Here is a 5,152-nt window from a genome sequence, read left to right as displayed (position 1 = left end):
GGAATGTGGTGGAGTGGGAGATGTGGGTGCAGCTGAGCAGTAGTGGCACTGCTTCTAGGTAAGGCTTTGGGTTGGAGGTAAAGTATCGTTTTTGGGAGGGGTGTCTGAGCAGCATGGTGTGCTGCAGGACAAGGGGAGGCTGTTCTCTTGAGGGCAGCTGATTATTTTTCAGAAGGAGCTGTGAGCGTGGGGCTTGCGTGGCTGCGTGCTGCTTAGAGGTGTTACCCTTTTCTGTCAAACCTTCAGGCCCTGGTTTTTGGCTCCTGTAAAGCAGCACAGTTCTGCTGGAACCAACTCATCCCAGCAGAGCAGTTGACTCTCAATCCCACATAAAATTATGAAATTTGGAGCATATGTACAGCACTGCTGGCATGGCTCTTTGCATGACATCTTCAGAATGAGCATGACAGTCACATAAATAGCATATGCAAGAAGGCCTTATGGTTCTGCTGCTTGTTGCATATTATTTACATACATATTCTGTACCTAGCTGATGGCTCAGTGGCATTTGTCTTCCTTTTCTCTCTCATTTCCTTTTTTTTCTTCCTAGAGATGGTTTTGCTAGCGACTGGAATCTTCTAAAGGCGGATATTCAAGCCTTTGAAAAATGGACAGGAATATAATTCCCTCTACAATTCCTTGAAATCTTCTGTAAGCATCTATAATTTCTTCTTGCTAGAAAACAGAACAGGAGAATGCTTCAGGGACTGAGCTTAGGTGGGGCAGGACTGTGGAAACAAGCTGCCCAACAGCAAGCTGGTGAGCTTCTGCTGCTAGTGATCTAAATAACAACAAGATCTTGAGTGACATCACCTTGAGAAAAGAAAGCTCAGAGGGAAGCAAAGAGCAAATGGCCACTGAATATCTCAGTGCTGGACTACTCTGCAGTAAATTTGTTGTCCTACGATGCTTGCTGTATGAAATGACTTCAGGGCAGAGGTGGTGAGCAGGTCTCTGCCCTGAAGGGCTTCTGCCATCTGAGCACAGAGATGTGCTCTTCCCTTAGGGACAAGAGGATGAGGTGCTGGGATGGGGCTTGGAGGATCTGTGTGCATCATTGCTTCTGTCTTAATGGTGGCAGTGCAAATAGCACCGCTGTCATCTCCTTCTCCTAAATCAGAGCCCCTTCCTCTCCTGGCACCTGGGCTGTGGGGGCCCACAGTACTGAGCAATGGTCACCGGGTGCCTGTACACAGAGTGGGGGCCAACATCTATGTCCTGGGGAGGGAATGGCTGGAGGAAGGAGGGTTTGTCTCATGAGACTGCAGAGATCTGCTCACTTCAGAGTTGATGGGTTTGAGATGGAAAAAGGAATGAGGCTATAAAGAGGGATAGAATGTTACAGAGAAGATGGTTAATGGGCTCATTCAGAACCACCTGAAATGATCACTCCCTGGAAAATTGCTAATAATGGTGGCAAACAATAAAGTATCTGTGAAGGGGGGGGGGGTGGTGGTGTCAGGCACGCGCCTTTTCCTCTTAGAACTTGAGGTATTTTACTTTAAATGAATTCATGATGTAAGGCTGTCCTGCAAAATACAGGTGGCTGCTGATGTTAAGTTACTCCCCTTATTGAGAGCCCTGTATTGATGCCTGAGGGCTGTGGGACCCTTGCTGTGGGTGGCTGCTGTCCCTCTGGATGTGGCTGAGGGGTATGACCAAGGCACGCAGGGAATGTGGGAGGAACTGAGCAGGACTGAAGCAGCTCTTCTCGTGAGGCTGCACTCGGGTTTTGGGAGCAGAATGGCTCTCTCTTCTCCCACTGCATACTCCCAGGGGATGGAGTGGGAGCAGATGTATTCCCTGGCGTAGTAACCACATGGATTTGGGTGCTGGAAAGCAAATAGAAGGAGAAAGATGAGAGGAGAAGTGGAGAGATTTCCTTTGTATTTATGCTTGAGATGGGCAGGAAATATATTTGTTTTTCGGTCCTACTGCTTTAGAAAGAGCAATCAATTGATTCCAGTTTTACTGCTGAGGTGCACCCAGGGATCAGCTGTCTCTTGCATGAGTTTTTTATTGTATGCTATGCCTGTTGAGGATCAGCCCTTGCCTGCAGCCTCAGCACCAGGAATCTGGAGGAGCCTTTTTTTCTGATGTTGGTTGTTCCTAGGCCCCTGCTTATTCCTGTTGAACTTGTATGTATTTTTAGTTTATCGGTTCTGATGCTTTGCATCCCTGGAAAGGGTCTGTGGAGACTTCTGCCATCTCCAAAAGGAGACTGATGGAGCAAATGCAGAAGCTACAATGAATTCGTATTGCAAATATTGAAGTCAACGTGCCCTCTTCTTAATAGATGTTATTTCTCATTCTTCAAAGCAGTTCATCAGTGATGGAAGGCGGATAATCCACTTCTGGAATCCTTCTTCCCTCGCGTTCTTGCATGATTTATAACATAGCTGGAGGAAGGGAATTTGTCAGCACCATCTCTGTGAAGTAGTACTGAATCCCTTCGCAGCAGGGACTCTGGAGAGGTGGTTCTGAGCCTGAGGGATGGTGGTTGTTTTTTCCATTCTGCCCTGACTTCTCATTCACTGCTTCCTGTCAGCTCCTCTGATGCTGTTTGCCATAGATCTGTGGCATTATGTAAAGCAATCAGTGCTCATAAACGGAGCCCAGCATCTTCTGTCTTGCTGAGCCAGTGCAGGGTGAGCACAGACTGCTCTGTGCTCTTCCACAGCTCGGCTGCCCCAGGTCTCGCTTTCCATGAATGTTCTGCAGGTTTTCCACCTCTGGAAAATTCTTGCTCTGATATCTCTATCTGCCATGTAGTTCTCTATATAGAATGCTGGTACCTGCTCTGGTTGTTTCCTTGGTGTTGAGAGATGCAGTGCTTGGTGGTGCTGCTCTGCACTGACCTGGTGAAGGGAGCAGTGATGCTCAGAGCTGACCCTTGAAATGCATGAACTATTGATCCCCAAAGCAGGACCTTTTGTGCTTACAAACATCTTGAATGGCAGAGAACAGAGCAACCTGCCTGTGGCATCTGTTTCTCACCCTACTAAATAGTTTAACCCAGCTCTATAATAGGGAAACAAGTGGCTTGATCAATGGCAATGTGCTGCAGATGGCAATGTGTGCCAGTGCCATCAGTTCTGATGGGAGAAGGGCGTGCATGTCAGCCAGAAGTGTTCTCAGTGCTTACACCACAGGCAGTGGTGGGAGAAATGAGGCATCTCCTTTTGTGCGCATTGTTAGTTGCTGGATTTCAGAGTAATGATGAATATCCAAAGAACACATTCCACCTGCCCATCGATGGTGAGAGTACCAATGTTGCTAATTAAAATTTTGCATGCTCTTAGTTTCCATCCGCCCAGCAGTGATGGATGGGTTTCTGACCCTCTGCTCTCCTACTGGCCCAGCACGCTGCATCCCCCAGCCTACCTCCTTATCTCTGTTAGAAATAATTTCCCATCTTGTGAAATTAATTCTCTGCTCACAATGGCCTTGATTAAATAGCACAGTGAAGTGTGCTGAAGGTGGCGAAACAGCTCTGATACAGGGGCTTCACCTCCTGAAAGGAAAAGGCAAAAATCTGTGGGCTTCTGCTCCTATGGAGTGCAGGGGACTGTGGGCTGATCTCTGCAAAAGCAGCAAAAATTCTTGAAGTTATGGAACAGTGTTCATGGAGTCAACCAAACTGAGACAACAGCGGATACAACCATTGGCACTGATCTGTTATGGATATTCTAATTAGTTACCACATTTGTGTGTACTCTTTAGCTTGAATCTTATTTTTCAGTTATTGAGTGGAAAGTGGGGACTGAGCAGGGAGGGAGGGGATGGTGCTTGCACTGAACGTGTCCTTGATCTGTTGATGCTCTGGCTGCATTCTGCAAATCCAGCATCTCTTCATAGTGTCATCTGCTGCCTTCATGTGCTCTTTCTGGGCAGCCATCACCTGGAAAGAGGACTTTGTTTTTGGCTCATTCTTTTTTGGCTGTTGTTACTTTGCTGTCTGCATAGAAGCCCTCCAGCGGAGGAGGCGATCACTTTTTTTTTTTCCAAGAAATGGGCTGGGAGAATTCCTTCTGGACTTCATAGATGAAATCTTGCTGGCCTTCATTCTGGTGTGGAGATGCCAAAGGAGGTAGGGAAGATCTCTGAGGAAGAAAGCCATCATGGAATGGATGTCTGCCCACTGATCTGGAGGAACAGAAAGTGGAATAGTGATCTGTTATGTAAGGGTGAACATTCATGATTGAACTGGGGGTTTGGAGATGCTCAGGGTGGAGGGGCTCTGAGCACTTGATGGAGATGTAGCTGTCCCTGTTCATTGCAGGGAGTGCTGGACCAATGGACTTCAAGGGCCCCTTCCAACTCAAAAATTCTGTGATTGGATTAGGTCTGGGGTCACGCTGAGTGGAGCAGAGGCACTGGGACTGAAGGTGCAGCAGGAATACGTTGGATTTTCCTACATGAGGAGAGGACACTGAACAGAGTGAGGATGCCAAATGGAGGAGGGCTTTTGGCAGAGTTTTGTCATGGACACAAAGCATGTTGTGGTACTCAGTGGTTTGAGGTGGTAATCCTGATTTATTTTTCTTTTCCCCCTTTACAGCACTCATCCCAAAACACTGGGCTTATGGAGTCAAAATGAGCACTGCAGAAAATAAATGCGCATGCTGCATTTGCTGCCCTGGATTAACACAAAATGAGAATCCAGAAGGCTAAGGAATTTCTTGGGGTGCAAGCCACCGGAGGAGACTGTAGTCTTCCTCTCCATTTCCTTCTGGGCCATACCCATGTGTGCTGAACTGTTTGGTCACCCCCCAAAACTGCTGGCCTGACCAAGATGCCTTCAAACACCAGGACTCCTGCCTCGCACAGGAGGGCTGTATCTCTGGTGCCTGCTTTTCTCTCTGTTCCCTCTCAGAGCTGGGACTTGCTTTCATGGAAGCATGCAGGAACATTGCTGTGCATTCCCGTACCATTACTGGTAAGGAAGGTGCAGCTTCTGTGCTAAAGATCTCCAGCTTTAATGTGGAACTGGAGCAGCAAGGGCTGTCAGTGATGTCTGCTGGGCTCAAGCTGCTCTCCTGGGCTGCCTGTGGGCTCTGGAAGAGAAGCAGTGTTTGCTGCCCAAGGATGCTGTCATCCTTCTCTCCATCTCCTTCTGGGCCATACCTGTGTGTGCTGAACTGTTTGGTTG

General features: G+C 47.8%; 1 long non-coding RNA gene across 1 annotated transcript; it reads left to right on the top strand.

The window, feature by feature from the left end:
* LOC110408263 lies at positions 1–5,146 on the top strand. The gene is made up of 3 exons (XR_002444258.1): positions 1–58; positions 551–651; positions 4,562–5,146. It is a non-coding gene; the product is annotated as an uncharacterized LOC110408263 (long non-coding RNA).

This window comes from Numida meleagris, chromosome 19 (assembly GCF_002078875.1).
Source record: "Numida meleagris isolate 19003 breed g44 Domestic line chromosome 19, NumMel1.0, whole genome shotgun sequence".
Taxonomy (NCBI): Eukaryota; Metazoa; Chordata; class Aves; order Galliformes; family Numididae; genus Numida; species Numida meleagris.
This window is presented reverse-complemented; position numbering and strand designations above follow the sequence as displayed.